Genomic DNA, 19197 nt, shown 5'->3' with positions numbered 1-19197 from the left:
TCCCAGACTTTGTTTATGTGAGAATAAAATCCCACACACCACACCACCACTCCCACACTCTGTTGTTGAAGTGAGACCGCGTGTTGCTGTGAGAAGAAGGATTTTATAGCCCCGTAGTACACGAGACACTTTTGTTCTATAATAATTAGGTTGCGTGAATGTGCACACTCAACATCAAAAGATTCAAAATAAAAAATAGCTACACCCAGCTTTCAGCCTTCAAGTCCGTATGGGAATTTTTTCTTTTCCGAAAGATGGGTTTTAACAACCCGAAATTTACTAAATTATCTCATTAAAATTTAAGTTTGAAAGATATATAATGGTGGAGAATAACCATTCCACCAATCGGAATCAGTAACATCAATATCAATTACATTATTAGAAAACAGAAAGAATAACCTAGTACTAAATTTACAGATTTCGAAACTTAAGAAACAAAAAACTGAAATTGTATTGATTTACATTCCGTTGACGAATTGACATCCTTCTAATGGTCATTAATTCAAACCATTTTGATTCCTGATTTTTTGATTCTTGATCATTAACATCGTATATGTTAAATGCTTCCATGGAAAGGAAGTAATATGCCCAAAATAATATCATCACTGCCAATCTTGGCCTTGTTTTCTGAAGAAGATCATCGCCCATGATGTAATTGATAACAATGTGTGTACACATATATCTCACTATCAGACACGTGGATACAGAAAGGTACGTGGAAAGCATGCAAGCCAAGACATCAAAACACGATGCGTCGCGAAGCACCAAATAAACCCCTAGGAGTTGCTTTATCTCATCCCCAGAAGAGGAGCTAAGATCAACGGTGGGGAGAAAGTCAGCTGACACGGACTGACAGGGGCAGAAGACACTTGTCTGACACGAGCAGACCCCTCAACCACCCGCATTAAACACTCTGAGCAGTGCACGTGTCGACCGACCTATGGAACGAGCGAAGATGCCTCCGCGGGATCGAGGGGGAAACGCAGACCTCTGCGTGATGGACACAAGACACTAGAAGATAAGGTTCCAACGGTCTTCAGAGATGGGTCCCACATTCCTACCTTATAAATACCCAATCTCCACAAAGGGGGAGGGGATCGAAAAAACATCAGAGAGAGAGAGAGAGAGAGAGAATAGCAAAGGTAAGGAATCCCATAGTGGAGAGAAATATGTAAACCCCAAGTCATTCAACTATTCGTGTAACCGTGAATAATATAGCAGAACAACAAACCCCGTGGATGTAGGCCTTAGTGCTGAACCACGTAAACCTTGGTCTTATTTACATTTCAGCACTTTACATTCATTTAGTTCCGCATGCATTTGCTTATATATGTTGTTTTCCTTTTATATTTGTACCCCATGCATAATCGCTACGCATGGGGAAGTTGGAGGAGGCCATGATAAACCCGTGGGTTTTGAGCCAATGAACCCACATCAGGGTATCATCATCGTAATCTCTTTAGACTTTAACAATTGATTGCGGGCATTCGGACCCCGCGTAGTTCGTGTGTCCACAATTTGGCGCTAGAAACAGGGACTTCGTCCCGGTAAAAGATTTATCTTGTCCTGTGATTTCATTCTAATTTGGCATACGATTGCTCCGATTTTATCAGCTCTGACTGTATAGATCATTCGTCAACAGTATTATATTCAAAAACCCACCTTTTGCCTTCGATAAGAGTTAGTGTTCCAAGCATGGGTTATTGTCCTAATCCGTCGGATTTACAATTTTCATAGTTTTTTTTATATACTAAAGATCGCCTTTAATAAACCCGCTTTTGAAAAATTGTATTTCGACAACTAACCCGCTTCACGCGGATATTCCCGTTTCTGTTTGAATAAATTTATACAGAGAGAACGTGTTGTGAGTAAAGAAGGCGAGTTTACGCTAGATTTCGTCAACAAAAAGGCACGTGATGGAGAAGACGCAGGAAGCAGGAAAATCCAAAGCTTTGTCAAAAGAAACACCCCGGACAACCCCGATCATCACCCGAAGCAAGCAGAAAGGAGATAAAACTAAAATGACCAATCGAAGGCAGGATACACTGAAATCACTTCACCCATGAACGCTAATTCTGTGCAATGGCGGCTCTCAGAGCAGCAACGATAAAATACGGGGAAGCCGCGGTAGTCCCGAAGGCTGCGGAGGCTAGCAATACCTTCGCCATGAGTCAACTTAACCAACCAAGGGAAAGGGTGGATGAATCCAGAACATTCCAACCCGCGCATCTGCTAACCTTTGGAATGCCGCTAACAAATAACCAGAATCAAACCATACCGGCGGCTCGGGCACCGCAAGGGGCGCTCACTCCAATTTGGAAACACCAGCAACAGAAGTTGAACCCCTGCCACCTTTGTACAGACCATGGAGGAGGGCGGCCACGGCTGTAGCGGCACGTGCGGGGACTCCCAATCAGGGGTCCAACCAATCACACCAACTAATGGCTGAGCTCGAGGAACTGAGAAGGAACCAACAGGTTTACGCAGAAGCTGTAGCACTTTTGGCCAGAGAAAATCAAGATTTAAAGGAGCGGATTGCTCTAAGCACAAAGACCAACCAACAACTTGATGAAGCAAGCTCCAAAGCACCAGAGCCAAACCAAGACTGCAGAGTCGTCCTAGCGACTAATGAAGACGCACAAGGAGACATAGCGTATCCGACCCGGATTATGACGATGGAGAATCAAACGGAAATGATCTGAAGAATTAGAACACCAACGCGCAATGGAGGAACTGCGAGATGAGATGATGGCAGAGATCAGGCAATTGAAAAATAAACAAGGAGGGGGAAGGTTAGAAGAGGTTATGAGAGAAGCTAACTCCACGCCCCTGACGCATCGCTTGGCCAACACCCCTATTCCCCTGAAATGCCCTGTCCCGACGTTCGAATGCTATGATGGGTCCAGCGACCCTGCTGCACATGTTCGGTACTACAACCGCGTCCTAGCAAGATGGGGACAGAACGACGCCGTACTCTGTAGATACTTCCCGTCAAGTTTGAAGGGATCGGCGTTATCATGGTTTGATAATCTGCCACCAAACTCCATACACTCATACGACCAACTGGCAGAGAAATTCTTAAGAACATACATGTACAACAAGACTGTAAACACTGGGATGGATAAGCTTTTTTCACTAGCAATCGGCTACAAGGAAACCACGAGAGAATACACAAACAGATGGCATAGGATCTGCCAAGCCATAGGAAGCGTGGACCCAGTGGTAAGCATCAATTGCTATAAGTGGGGCTTGGACCGAATGAGTCCCCTATTTGTTGAAATTCACGGGAGCGTGCCCAAGACAGAAGGCGATCTCCGAATAATTATCGAGAAGCACGCTCGACTTGAAGAAATTCAACGGGAAAACCCGAGGGCATATCCGCAGAGGTCTCACCGCACCAATTCAGCAGAACAAACCAATGGGGCCAAAAGGGGTTCCTCAGATGAGAGACCTCACGAAGATAGAAAGGAACGGAGGGATGAACGAAGAACAGGCGACCGAAAATTCGAAGACCAAGTTTACACGAAACTCAACGCTAGCTATGCTCGTATCCTGCGGGAGATCAAAGGGAGGGAAAACTTAGAATGGCCATGGTCTAAGGGAAAGCAGCCCCCAAGATCCGAAAGTCTAAAGATTACTGTGAGTATCACTGTTTCAACGGACACCACACAGACCGAAAAATGCAAGAACCTTAAAATAATGATCAAAAATTAATTGATGCGGGAGAGCTCAAACATTACATACGGAAGGAGGTTACCGAGGACAGATCCAAACGAACCAAGCCAGTCCAACTTCCGGAAGAAAACCGAACAATCAACACCATCTCGTGTTCCGAAGCCACAGGACCCTCGCTCACAGCACAGATTGGAAAAAGGTTACGGAAGCAATTCGAAGATCGCTGCGAGTTATATAAGGTCGATGGGATAACAGTGGACGAACATGAAAAATGGATGGAATTACCGTCATCTTCGATGCCGAGGATATCGAAGAAGATATGGAAGACCATAACGATCCCTTGGTCCTGACATTACCAATAGCGGGATGTAACCTCAAAAAATCCTCATAGACGGGGGAAGCTCTGTGAATGTCCTATTCTATGACGCATTCAAGCGGATGAAGCTCCATGATGAACAGTTGATGACCTCTTATCACACCATCTACGGATTCAATGGAGCGGCCACGAAGCCCTTGGGAGACATTGTGTTACAGGTTAACGCAGGGCCCATGAAACTGGATACCCGATTCAGTGTGGTGGATACCCCTTCCCCCTACAACGCCATTATTGGACGACAGTGGGTACACAAGCTCAAAGGAGTGCGGCAACATACCACCAGTACCTAATTTCCAACACCTGAGGGAATTATGGAGATCAAGGGAGATCGAATCGCTACACGAGAATGCCAGGCCACTCAGGATCATATCAACAACGAGCAAGAAGAACAGCGAAAAATCCGAAGAGTAAGAAATCAAGAAACCACGCAAGAGAAAGCCGTAGAACTATTCCTTAAGGAAACCACAGGAAAAGGCTTGACGAAAGGGTAATGTCCGAGGCTCGGAAACAAGTACCTCAACAATCAACAAAGAGCAGAAACACGCCAAATAGCAATTAAAGAGCGCCCCAGTCCTCGGAAACCCAAGGCCTATGTTCACACCCGTGGAACCCACTAAGGAAATCAACATAGGAACGGAAGAAGACCCAAGAGGGTCAAAATCGGGACCATCATGGGCGAAGGGAGAGAACATTCCTTAACCAAATTACTTAAGGAATATGCGGATGTGTTCGCCTGGAAGTTAGGAGATATGCCAGGGATCGACCCAAAAGTAATCCAACATGAACTACGCATCAAACAGGGCACACCCCCGTTCAGGCAGAAAATACGAAAAGTGGCTCCAGAATATCATGAGGCGGTAGAAACAGAACTTCGGAAGCTACTAGACGCAGGATTTATCAAGGAAGTCAAGTATCCTACCTGGATATCCAACATGGTCATTGTTCCTAAGAAAAATGGAGGGGTTAGAATATGCATCGACTTTACTAACTCAACAAGGCGTGTCCAAAGGACAGCTATCCCCTGCCGAGCATAGATCAACTGGTTGAAGCAGTTGAAGGGTACGAGGAGCTGTCGTTTATGGACGGATACTCTGGTTACAACCAAGTAGCCCTGGCAGAAGAAGATCAGCAACACACAGCATTCTATACACCACATGGCCTTTATTGCTATACCAGAATGCCTTTCGGGCTCCGAAACGCAGGGGCAACATACCAAAGGATGGTCGATGCTATCTTCAAACCATGGATTGGAGGAACCCTAGAAGTCTACGTGGACGACATGCTCGTCAAAAGCAAGCTGCGTAAAATCACCACCAGGACCTGAGGAATATTTTCAATGCAATGAGACAACATCACATGAAAGTAAATCCGGAGAAATGTACTTTCGGTGTCACCTCAGGGAAGTTCCTCGGTTATCTGGTGACGAAAAGGGGCATCGAGGTAGACCCAGCTAAGATTCAAGCCATAGTAGAGATGCCGTCACCAAAGAATCTAAAGGAAGTGCAGAAGCTCAATGGGTCCATAGCAGCGTTGGGCAGATTTATTGCACGGTCTTCGGACAAGTGCAAACATTTCTTCAATATTCTTAAGAAAGGAGCAGGTTCGAATGGACCGCCGATTGCGAGGAAGCATTCCAAAAGATCAAAGAACATCTAGCTTCGATCCCTATCCTGCAGAAACCTGACCCTGATGAAGTTTTGGCACTGTACATAGCAGCAACGGAGGACGCAGTCAGCGCGGTATTAGTCAAAACCAATACAAAGATAGAACAGCCTATCTATTACGTCAGCAAGACACTCAATCCCGCGGAAAGAAATTATACTAAGATTGAACAACTCATCCTCGCACTGGTATGGGCTACCCAAAAACTGAGAACCTACTTCCTAACTCACTTCGTCAGGGTACCATGCAGAGCACCATTGGAAGCAGTCCTCAAAAGCACAGGAAAAGTGGGCCGAATAGCCAAATGGAACACCCATCTGGACCAATTCAACATCATTCATGAAATTCAACATTCTCAGAAGTCCCAAGTTCTGGCAGATTTCTTAGCAGACCTCCCTCTAGACAACGACGAAGAGATCAAGGGAATACCAGAAGCCGAGGAAGCAATCAAGGATCCAATGGATATCCTCGAACCTGCGAGTCATAGACAATGGGAAGTCTTCGTCGACGGATCTAAAAATAAGGAAGGGGCAGGAATAGGTATTGTCATCATCACCCCAACTGGAGAAAGATCATACAGGCACTTAGATTGGAATTCAAAGAGCATACCAATAACATTGTTGAATACGAAGCTGTCATACATGCCCTACGTATAATAATAGAGATGGGGGTAACCGATGTAAGGCTGACAAGTGATTCGCAGCTGGTCATACGGCAAATCGCGCTCGAATATAATGTGTACGATGACACCCTTTCAGCTTACATGGCATTGGTCCAAACATTGGCTTCACAAATCCCGAACATTAAGTTCCGGCACTTATGCAGAAGGGACCTCAGGCATGCGGATGCCCTAGCATACATATCATCCATGTTGAGGGATAAAAATGCCGAAGGTATTAAAATAGCAAGGGTATACGAGCCTTCGATTGCATCTCAATTCTCCTTCGCTACCAATCAAGATACGATGGAAGAAGATATTGAAGACCAAGTAGGAGAAGACATCCATAACGACTTTGATGAAGAAGACATCTTGTCAAAAGCAAATCAAGACGAAGATTTCAGCAATGAAGATGACTGGAGGGTGACAATACATGCTTCCTCGACAAAGGAAGCCTACCTGCGGATCGGAAGCAAGCTAGAAAGACGCTCTCCAAAGTGGGAAGATACGATCTTCGGGACGGGGTCCTATATAGAAAATCTTTCCTCGGACCATTACTACGCTGCTTATCCCGAAAAGAAGGGCATCGAATTCTAAAGGATATCCATTATGGTGACGCAGGGAATCATAGCGGTATGAGATCACTAGCTGACAAGGCAAAAACGCAAGGATATTACTGGCCGACCATGATACAAGATGCTGCGAGGATGTCCCGACGATGCGAAGAATGTCAGCGCTTCGCGAAAAAAATCCACGCGCCGGCAACATTGCTAAACTCTGTCGATAGCCCGTGGCCATTTGCAAAATGGGGAGTAGACATCGTCGGGCCTTTCATCGAAGGATCCAGGAAGAGACGATTTTTGATAGTAGCCACGGACTACTTCAGTAAATGGGTGGAGGCTAAGGCCTTGGCCAGGATCAGAGACGCGGATGTGTTCACTTTCATATTCCAGAACATCATTTGCAGATTTGGTATACCTGCTGAAATTGTGTCTGATAACGGCAAGCAATTACAGGGAAAAAATATAGACATGCTCTTCGACACCTTTAAAATAAGAAAGAACAAGTCCACCCCTTATACCCTCAAAGCAACGGACAAGCGGAAGCTACCAACAAGACCCTCGCCCTTATACTCAAAAAACAATTAGACGAGCATAAGGGAAGATGGTGCGAACAACTGCACAATGTCTTGTGGGCATACAGGACAACACGAAGGTCCGCTACCGGAATCCCCGTTTCTTCTTACTTATGGAGCTGAAGCAGTCATACCTACAGAAATCCTCATGCCAACCACGAAGACTGAAGCCTGGGAGAAAAACCTAACAACAGATATGATGTTAGAAAGGTTGGACGACTTGGAGGGAAGAAGGGAAGTAGCATTGCAAAAGATGGAAAATTATCAACGAAGACTAGCAAGGGAGTACAACAAAAAGGTAAAGCTACGAAATTTTGTAGAGGGACAGTATGTGTTGAGAACAATCCCACGATATCAGCAAGAAAAGAAATGGGGAAAGTTAGCACCTACATGGGGAGGACCGTTTATGATCCACGACATTGCGGGTAATGGTTCTTACTACCTTCGTAATCTAAAAGGTGAGGTCCTCCGGCATCCTTGGAATGCTAAATGGCTCAAACCATACTTCCCATAGAAGCAACGCAGATTTGAATCTGCTGGGAATATACCAGAAGAAGAAAGGAGCCTCCCCGCCCAACATGTTTCTATCTCTGGAAGAGGAATTGCAGACCTCAACTTATCAATTAAACAAGCTTTCAAATTATCAAGTCTGTGGAATCTACCTACAATATTGGGGAAAGTAGTTAATCTACAATCTCTCAGGGCTCCCCCATCAGTGTCCATAAGTGTAGGACCAGGGGGAAGGCACCCAGCAGAAAGAGATACCCAACCAATCTTAAGGCAACGGGTCGACGGAATGGGTGCGTACATATTTTACGCCCCATATCCTAGAACGTTGCCCCGGCCCCCACCGTCTGGGAATCCTCTGGCCCAGGATTTGCCAGCGGGGTGACAGGTCTCAAGACGATCACGAAGGTACCTTCCTTTCGTATCGCACTCAAAAACACTTAACTTTTGTTTTGATTTTTCACAAACTTAAAATACAAAAACATTGTAGGTCTATCAAGAAGAGATTCATTTCATAAAGGGTGATTACAAGAAGTGAACGGCCAAAGCCAAGGATACACAATCAAAAAACATTCCTTTTACATCGTTACAAAAAGCACAATTATGCCGCGGACCCTACAGAACGCTGCCATCTCTACCTAGGTGGCGGTCCCGTCATCATTCTTCCGAGACTTGATGGGACGCTCCCACCAGAAGAGGGGCCCGAGGAGCTGGGCAATGCAGCAGGAACGGGACGACGAGGGTAGTTCTTCACGAGACCATGTTCATTCCTTAGGCCAAGCTCATCCTCTCCAGCATCTGTTCGTCTCCTCAGCCAATTGACAACGAGCCTTATGTTTAATAACTGTTGTCCGCTGTTGGGCTTGGGATAATAACGAGGATAGCCGATTCACTTCTCTGGAAGCAGCACCAACGGCCTCCTCGCGGGTGGCTGCTAAATTCTTGAAGTGATTGGTTTGTTCCTTTGCTGTGCTAAGGAAGATTGAGCCTTTTCAAGTTCTTCATTTGTGACGCGAAGCGTTCCTCGAGCCCTGAAAAAGACAACACCACGGAGTTAGAGTAGAAAACAAACAAGATCACACTCGATGAATTGGGATTATACCTTCGACACAAGCCGAAGCCTCTTCATATTCATTAACAACCGCATCTCGCGCTTCATCAAGATGATCATATTCCGCGGATAATTTCTTATAGTCTAGTTGAAGGTTGGTGAGAGTAAATTGACAGGCATCTAATTCTACCTGCTTCATCGAGTCCATATGACGAAGGTGGTCGACCTCTTTATTTATCTCTGAGACCCCTTTGCTGAGTCTATACATGCACACTTCAAGATTCCTCTCAGACTCAGCAAGACGGGCTACATCGGCACGAGACGCGGAAAGAGCATTGCTGAGAGCATAGACTTCAGCACGAGCATCATCTCGTTCCCTGGCAAGACCAAGCATATTATCTTGGACCCCTGAAAGAGGAATGGACCGCGCCGTCTGTAATTCTTCTTCCAATAGCTGAATCCTAGATTCCAACAAGGAAGTACGCTCGCGGGATTCCCGCAGATTATCACTGGTCCACAGCAGTGTGCCATCAAATAAAGCACGATCATGGTTGTACAGATTTTGCATGTCGACCATCTGAACATGCCGCGCGCGCCATACTTCAGCCCGAGCATCCCATTTCCTAGCCTCACTCTTAATCTTCTCAACCAAATCTCTAATACGAGATTTTTGCCGAGCTCTTTCGTTTCGAAGCCACCACGCTCGGGGATGCCACCCACTGGACATAGGGTGGGGAGACTCAGACAGAACAACTAAGAGAAAAAATGACGATAAACGGCGAGGAAAAGAACCAAACCTGTGAAAGTGGAAACTTGGCTACGAGTTTGCTCTAACTCAGCGCGCACTGCAATAAGTTCTGAACGAAGATCAGCCTCTGCTTCACCCAGTCTTTCTTTTCCTTAAGGCTTTTCTTCAGCTCTTCTATTTCCACCTCCGCCGCAGATAATTCCTTTTCCCGATGACGAAGCTTAGCCTCGAGCTTCAGAGATTTTGCTTTAAAGAACTGATATAGCACGTGGTTGCAATGCTCGCTCCTCATCATCTACACATCAAAATGACAAAACATTATTCAACCGAAGCGTCCTATTCTCACGAACAAGAATGTACGAAAATTTACCTCCAGCACGCTGTTGCGGGAAGCCATATTGATACCCGTCGGCAATAGCCATCATATCGGCAACAGAAGTAGGAGGCTCCGGCACGAGGGTAGCTTCGGGAACGGTCAACCTTGTTCCCCAGGCTTCAGACACCTGCGCCTTCGAAGACATCTCCATCATACGACGGGTATACGCGGTTGATTCCTTTTCCCCAACAACCACAGGAGCAGGATGAGAGACAAACAGAAGATTCTTCTCCTTAACCAACTCATGATGGCATCCTCACCCTCAGACATCGGCGACTGGGGAAGACTATCGGCGGGCGCGTCACACAACAGATTTTCCTTTGACCGAATCGACCCCCTCAGCAGAACGTTGGCATGTTCTCCCGCGCCTACATGCACAGCAGGCTCCTCCGCACCAACACCTTCTACAGCAGCATCACCATTACCATCACCACCAAGAACATCCCAATTGTCATTAGGGGAAAGTAAAGAGAAGTCCTCGGGAAAATCGAGGGCTTCGTCAAAGAACTCCCCGTGGAATACATCCGATCGAAAGAAAATTCTTGAGAAGGGAGGGTATCCATACATCACCAGCAGGGACGGAAACATCCTCGATGACAACATCATCCGCCACTACACCCTTGTTCCTTCCTCCATCACCGGGGACCAGCAAGACCTCTTCTTCGGCATTGATAGGGGAGGTACCAGTACGTTCCTCCCCATCTGTAATCTCGTCCTCGGCAAACTCTTCGTTCACAGGACTAGTAACTTCTTCTTGGGCCTCAACCTCACCCACCACCATAGTAGAAGACTGCTTCGGCCTAATCTTTGCTTCTTCAATACCTGAAACCGACACCACAAAGGAATTATTCTTCCCGTCCGATGGAAGTTATAAAAACGAAACACAACTAGAATCTGCGTACCTGAGCAGCTGAGACATTCTTCGGGGGAGTATAGCACCGGAACCATCCTCCTCGTCTCCCTCTACGACATCCAGGGCATAAGGAAAATTCATGCCCGCAAAGTTCAGACGCCAGGGGCAGAAATCTCCATAGCGAGCGGGAGGAGATTCGCGCGGCTTACTATTCTCGGTTGGCCGCCATCCGCGGGAACCGGGAATCCAACCATAAGCCCACGGACCTACTATCTCAATGACAGTGGCGTGCCACTCGTAGTCATGATCACGCTTGATCCTTTCTCGCGCGGGGAAGAGTTTCCGACGATTGGACGCCTCCGTGCCAGGAACATACTTCAGCTTGGCATCGCTGACCTCATTTAACAGACGAATCTCGCCTCGAGGAGCAGGAAGATTCCGAAGGCTGACACTCCACGGCTTGCGATTCCTGCTATTGACGTAATCACCGAAGGAGTTATTAAATTCTCAGGAGTGTACCATTCCTTCTCCAAGGGATTGGGGACGTAGCAGTCATCGACGTTTCCCCCTTACTCCGCAGATAGCATTCCTTCAGGCGCGGAGATAATTCCCCGATAATTGGGATACGGAACGGCTATGAGTATTTGTGGAAGAACCCTCACGACTAGCAGCACGTCGTAGTAGAAGGAATCACCCGATTTGTACAACGGCAGCATCAGACCAGCCTCGAAGGCCCCAACCGTCGTTAACAAGTGAAATTCATCGAATTCGTACTTAGAGATCAGCTCATACGTAATATCATCCTCGGGGCATAAAAACGAACCCCGAAGGCTTGGAGCTCATGTTCTCCTTGAATATTTCAAGATCGATATGCTTGAAGGTTACTTTTCTCCTGCTACAGAAACACTGCGTATCAAGGGAGCAGCCTCTTCCTCCTCGGCGGGGCCGGATGAACTAACAAACGCTTCAGACGCTTTTCTCTTCACGGGGGGATTCTTTGAAGATCCAGCCGCAGGAGCTACGCCCTTTGTATTCTTCCCTTTCAAAGTTGGAGAAGACCGTGGATGATGCTCGGGCACTAACGAACGTAAAGGAGGAACGTCAAAAGCAACAGCGCGGGGAGGAGCCTGCGTACTCCGAGTCTCTTCACGAGGACGCACCATTGAGTGATTAAATCTCCGTGAGCCAGACGGAATTATCGGAGGAATCTCTTCCCGAGAAGACGAGGCTCTCGCTCCGGAAGACACTCGACTCCGACGAACATCATCTGAGACTCTCGACGCTGAGGAGATCTCGACAACCTAGAATCAGGAGTCTCATAGGTAGGCCGTGGACGGTCAGACATGGCTGCGGAAAGAATAAAATCAAGAACAGGTTACACACAATAACCAAAAATCAAAAAACACATTCATAGCAATACAACCACGACAACAAGAACCCTAAAATTAGGATACAATCTCAATACTCCACCCTCGAAGTAATGGCTGCCTTAATTTAAGATGAAGAACAGGGGCAAACTAGTATGCAAGCATCAGAAAGAGTTCTTCATCACAAACAAGGAACAACAATAGCAGAAAATTCACAATTCAACAGTATGCAAGCATCGGAAAGAGTTCTTCATCGCAAACAAGGAACAACAAATAGCAGAAAATTCACAATTCAACACAACGGCATAAAACAGTGAAATCAAGAAAAGAAAAACTCACCGGCAAAAAACAGCAAGTAGAAGAAACGAACAGGGGAAGATCCCAGGTGCAATAAAGACTGACAGAAGATAAGATCACAGGTGCAATGAAGACTGACAAAGAATTTAAGGTCACAGGTTTAATGAAGGCAGGTAGGAAACTTAAAGGAAGAATGAACTGAGAGAGTGTTTAGGAAGAATGAAATTAAATTTCCTCTCCATCCTTAAAATACCCGAAAGAAAAGAGGAAATTAAGGGAGAAATAGGAAAACGTGCCCGTTACATAAGCAGTTAATGCACGAATAAAAGACGTGCCCAAGTATCTAGGAGAAGTTATTAGGAGTGAGAAGGATATGCGACGATAGTTTTTCTTCAAGGCACCCCTTAGTCAATTAAGCCTGAAGAAAAGGGGCAAATTGTGTACACATATATCTCACTATCGGACACGTGGATACAGAAAGGTACGTGGAAAGCATGCAAGCCAAGACATCAAAACACGATGCGTCGCGAAGCACCAAATAAACCCCTAGGAGTTGCTTTATCTCATCCCCAGAAGAGGAGCTAAGATCAACGGTGGGGAGAAAGTCAGCTGACACGGACTGACAGGGGCAGAAGACACTTGTCTGACACGAGCAGACCCCTCAACCACCCGCATTAAACACTCTGAGCAGTGCACGTGTCGACCGACCTGTGGAACGAGCGAAGACTCCTCCGCGGGATCTAGGGGGAAACGCAGACCTCTGCGTGATGGACACAAGACACTAGAAGATAAGGTTCCAACGGTCTTCAGAGATGGGTCCCACATTCCTACCTTATAAATACCCAATCTCCACAAAGGGGGAAGGGGATCGAAAAAACATCAGAGGAGAGAGAGAGAGAGAGAGAATAACAAAGGTAAGGAATCCCATAGTGGAGAGAAATATGTAAACCCCAAGTCATTCAAACTATTCGTGTAACCGTGAATAATATAGCAGAACAACAAAACCCGTGGACGTAGGCCTTAGTGCTGAACCACGTAAACCTTGGTCTTATTTACATTTCAGCACTTTGCATTTATTTAGTTCCGCATGCATTTGCTTATATATGTTGTTTTCCTTTTATATTTGTACCCCATGCATAATCGCTACGCATGGGGAAGTTGGAGGAGGCCATGATAAACCCGTGGGTTTTGAGCCAATGAACCCACATCCGGGTATCATCATCGTAATCTCTTTAGACTTTAACAATTGATTGCGGGCATTCGGACCCCGCGTAGTTCGTGTGTCCACACAATGAAGCAACATCGCCACAACAAAACACCAACTTGGCTAATAGATAACAAATCTAGATGACATGGAGAGGTCCCTGGCTTAAGACAAGGTGACTCTTTATCTCCTTACCTTATTCTTTTCTGCATGGAAGCTCTCTCTGGAACTCTCATCCAAGCTGAGGATATGAGTCTCACCACTGACATCAGAATTTGTAAGAATGCTCCCTCCATCAACCATCTCTTATTTGTTGATGACTAAATAGTTTTCTGCAAGGCCAATAAAATTGAGAGTCAAAACCTTATGGACATTCTACAAATTTTTAGTGGTATCTCCGGTTAGCTCATAATCTTCTGCAAATATGATGTTTTTTTTCAGCAACAATACTGACCCAAACTGTAAGGCCCCGAAGTTTTTCTCTGGTTTAGTTCAACCGATTAGAGTTAGAGATCATAAAACACTTCACTTGCTCAAGAAACCTAAGTTGGAGTGTTTTTAACAAAATGAGTCTGCCCAAGATACAAAGAAGGCTTTTAATAGGGTGTTTGATAGCCTCAAACATATGAATGGATGCCAAAGTATCTGTACATGCATCCTTCCACGTCACTGTACATGTGTCGAATGATTGTGAAGAAGTCAAAGATAAATTTGTAATTCGTATGACTAAATGTAAGAAAATAGAACTCTGGTTTTTCTTCTGGATTCTCGAAGGAGTATGGAGTACTGATCCTTCTCTTTACAAAAAAGGGGAAAATGAAGTGATAGAGAGCTTGGAGAGATTGTGAACTTTTAGCATGAAGAATTGTGTAAAGATGTGAAACTTCTCCTTTTCCCTATACTCTTCTCTCTAGAATGATTTATGATTCATTTTTCTTAAACCAAAATTGTGGATAATCCTTTCCATAGATTGGTGAGACTAGGGGTTAGAGAATATTCAAAGGATGATTGTTGAACGGTGGATTTGGTTCGCAAGTAACGAACAATAGGTAATTTGCAAGGAATATCAATTTCATGCATGAATGACTTGGTTTGAGAATTTTGAAATTAGGGTTCTTCATGAAGTTAAGGTTTTTCAATATCAACCATGTCGTTCAATGAAAACGTGGATTGGGTACTTTGATTTCTTGGTTAATTAGTGTTTAACATGTTTTTGGTAAGAAATTGCTTGATTTGATTAATTCAACTTTGTGAATCATAGAATCCATGTTTTAGTTTTAATAATATCTTTACATTCAGCCGTTGGAATATTATAAAATTTTAGTATGTTGTGGTTCACTAAGTCATAGAGATGCCATAAAAATTTCATGAAGACCAGGTTCCATTAACTACTGTAAAGATGATATAATCCCCGACTGTACTCTACAGATTCTGAATATTGAACAACCGACTGATCTTAATGCTTATCAAAATCCGTATCTCGGATAAAGCTGAAATTTTGATATGTTATTTACTAGTGTATATGTAGCTTACTGTAAAATTCTCATGAATTTCTGACCACGTTAGGTACCCCAAAGTGTTGGGGAACCGTAACTGAATGTTGTGTGCTGATACTGAAAGCAGCCACGTTACAGTGCGTATATCTTTTTTAATAATCGTTGGATTGTGCTGATTTTTGATTATGTTGCAGTAACCTGAGCTATAATTCCACTATAAAAATTACAACATGATCCGGTAACATTAGCTACTGAAAATGTTGAATAAATTGGGACTGGTTTCTGTAAAACGAAAATCCTCCGCAGCCCCTCCTTCCTTCATTATCTCTTCAGGTGATCATCAGATTGAGATGAAACTTAATTTCATAGTTTGTTTTATGTGTTTATATTAGTATTCAGTGGCATTATTCGGGCGATGATACCTTAGCTACTCAACTGGTTCGTTTAATTAGAGGGTAAGCGCTGGGTAAACTCTGTTTTCGTTTATGGTTATTCTTTAATATGAAACATGTTTTGAATTATGTTTTTCGTGGTACCCCAAATCCTTCTTAATTAAGTCTACCGTGTTCAGTGAAATGATTTTATATTCCTTTAGATATAGTTATATCCCTTGCATATCAACACTTGTCATAAAGGGGCTGGCTATCGTGTTACTATACAAGTGACGTATGTGTGCAGTTACCACGGACACAAAGAAAGTATATTGATATTGTTGTGCTGATAATCATTCGATGGGTTGATATGATGGGGTTTTTATGAATTTCATGTGCTTAATCCTTCTTATTGTAGGGAAACTTAAATTATTTTGGTTATCAATAGCTTGGTAACCGTCTCATATGCATGTAGTTAATTGAGTATGACCATGACAGTAATTAGCATTTGTGTATGCGGTAGAAAGTGATGCTTGTATACGGTGAAAGTATCTTAGAAGTGTGTTTGTTCTTTTAGTGGGGAATTAACTTAGATTAGGCTTTGGGATGCCGCGATTATCCAATGAATATACATATATATAGGTCCTTATGAATTGTGTTCAAGATTTAACTTTGAATTCTCAGAAGTGAAGTTTTGGAAAGCTAAGATAGTATGTGTGAACCAAATAGTTAGTTTTGAGGTGGTGGCATAGTTTATGATGCTAAACAGTAGTAAAATTTGAGATCTGAAATGATGTACTGTCTATTGTCCCTATGTTAGAGGATTCAAGGAAGTGTGTAGTCATTCGTTGTAATGGCCTGCCCACTTTGCGTTGACCTCATGGTGTTGTATGTTTGGTACTATTAATAATCATATGTTTAGTTTCATTGTGTTTATTTAGAAGAAAGGCTAGGGCTAAGTGGTTATAACAATAGGGAGGACATTTTCTCATGGAAAATATGGGTTAGCTATATGTATACACTTTAGTGATATCCTTTTGTTTTATGGACCTGCTAGGTAATTAGAGCATGTAGTTGTTGCCTAGCATATGTTTCTCATTTCATTTGGATTTTAAAGTTGATATATTTGTGTAAAATGAGTCATGCTTGAAGCATTATATTTTGTTATTAAACAATTGATTTTAAGTGACATGTACAATCATTCGGTATCCTTTATCATTTTTCCATTAATTGCAATTTGCTGAGGTCAAGGGGTGGTTGTTGCTACGCAATTCATATCATCCACGGTAAGAGATAATTACTACCCTTGAGGATAGTTCATATTATCTAAATAAATAATGACGAACTACGGTCGTGCTTGATCCCTTCGAGCAACGGAAAGGGTACATAGGCAACTGTTATGCGGTTCAACACAAATCTATAAGGTTGTTCATATCATCTGAAAGTATTGGTTCCTGCTTTGGAAGTTCATCACATCTACTCGGAGATGATTGCAATCTTGAAAAGTATATATCATAGGCAACTGGCCAATGATGGTTGGTAACCAGAACTACCTTAATTTTAGCAATGGGCCGTCTGTTAGTGGCAACTGGCCGTCTGTTAATTTTGGCAATGGGCCGTCCGTTAGTGGCAACTGGTTGTCTGTTAGTTTTGGCAATTGGACGTATGTAGTGGAAACTGGTCGTATGTTAATTTTGGCAACTGGCCGTATGTTAGTCGTGGCAACTGGCCGTATGTTAGTCGTGGCAACTGGCCGTATGTTAGTGGCAACTGGCCGTATGTTAGTTAGTGGCAACTGGCCGTATGTTATATTTTTTTTTTTGGAAATTGGAACTCTTATGGAATTATATGAGTATTATGGTATGGGACACATACTCATAGAATTCTAACCTTGAGACCAATGAGATTTATGTTCAGCAGGATCTCAAGTTTATTGTTCGGTAAGAAATGATGGTTACCTGATTTTTTACCTACTAATGTAGGGATTTCATCAGTGAACATAATGTTTAAATTTTCACTTGAGTGGCGTTTCAGGGAGTCGGAGCTTGCTTAGCGGGCTGAAATCCGGTTTGTTGGAAGTCCAGATTCTCCGATCCGTCACACAAACCTTATCTCCACCATCAGCAATAATATGGGAGTACAAGTCTTTCACTTAAATGATAAGTACCTTGGTTCCCCTCTTTTCACCCATAAAAGTAAGATTACATCCTTTAAACCCCTGGGTTGATAAACTCGAACTCAGACTAGTTAGTTGGAAGAATGAACCTCTCAACCTTGCTGGTAGAAATGCTCTCATCAGCTGCCTCACTTCCACTACCAGCATTTACTAGATGAATTGTTTCAAACTCCCAAAACAATCATGTCAAGATCTCAATAAGGTTCAACGAGATTCTGGGGAAAAAGTTTATACAACCCCAAATGCTACTACCTAAAATCATGGACTGTTGTTTGTAAACTCAAGGACACGGGAGGCTTAAGCTTCATGAACATGGAACACTTCAATAGTTCTATGGTCACTAAAATTGGTTGGAGATTGGAGAAAGACAAAGACTCCCTTTGATACCAGCTCATGGATGTTAAATACCTCCTTGAAAGAAATGTCCTCAACATGGATACTAAACCCAAAGATGGAGATTTTTGGATATGAAAAGTCATTCCGGAAGGCATCAACAACATCCACGATCATAGCTCTTGGAAAATTGGAAATGCCAAGAAAAACATAATTTGGGAGGATATTTGGATTCCTACAATATATTCTGAAGTTCCTAAGCCTGCTAATTGCCCAATTGATCTCATCATGATTGAGCATCTTTTTCTACCTAATGGGGATTGGAATGCTCCTCTGAGCAATATTTGGTTTAACGCTTAAAATGCGGGGGTCTAACAACTACACCCAACAATTCGTTTGGCAATCTGAGAGGACTTACTCCAATATACTTTATAGAGAATCAAGTATGACAGTCACACTCAATCTAGAGTAAAGTATATCAAAGAGTTTAATATCTCTGTTTCACAATGTAATCAGCAAATCAAGTAGATAGAAATCCGCGAGCCTGATTATTATGTGAAACAATTTGAATGGTACCAAAGACCAATGTTCAAGTGTCAATCAATGTAAATCAACAACCAGAGGTTGGATATTCTAATTGATTGATCTAAACGCACAACCTGTGATATTATATAACAAAATATCATGCGAAAAAGAAATGACACAGACACCATAATTTTGTTAACGAAGAAACCGCAAATGCAGAAAAACCCCGGGACCTAGTCCAGATTGAATACAGTATTGTATTAAGCCGCTATAGACTCTAGCCTACTACCAATTAACTTCGAACTGGACTGCAGTTGAACCCTAGTCAATCTCACACTGATTCAAGGTACAGTTGTGTTCCTTACGTCTCTGATCTCAACAGGATAC

General features: G+C 43.6%; 1 long non-coding RNA gene across 1 annotated transcript; it reads left to right on the top strand.

The window, feature by feature from the left end:
* Positions 1-14579: 14579 nt before the first annotated feature.
* LOC113347344 lies at positions 14580-18710 on the top strand. Its single transcript, XR_003358905.1, has 2 exons — positions 14580-15860; positions 17811-18710. It is a non-coding gene; the product is annotated as an uncharacterized LOC113347344 (long non-coding RNA).
* Positions 18711-19197: the final 487 nt, after the last annotated feature.

The sequence above is a fragment of the Papaver somniferum genome, chromosome 2 (genome assembly GCF_003573695.1).
Source record: "Papaver somniferum cultivar HN1 chromosome 2, ASM357369v1, whole genome shotgun sequence".
Lineage (NCBI taxonomy): Eukaryota > Viridiplantae > Streptophyta > Magnoliopsida > Ranunculales > Papaveraceae > Papaver > Papaver somniferum.
The sequence above is the reverse complement of the archived record's forward strand: the minus strand, read 5'-3'. Positions and strand labels throughout refer to the sequence as shown.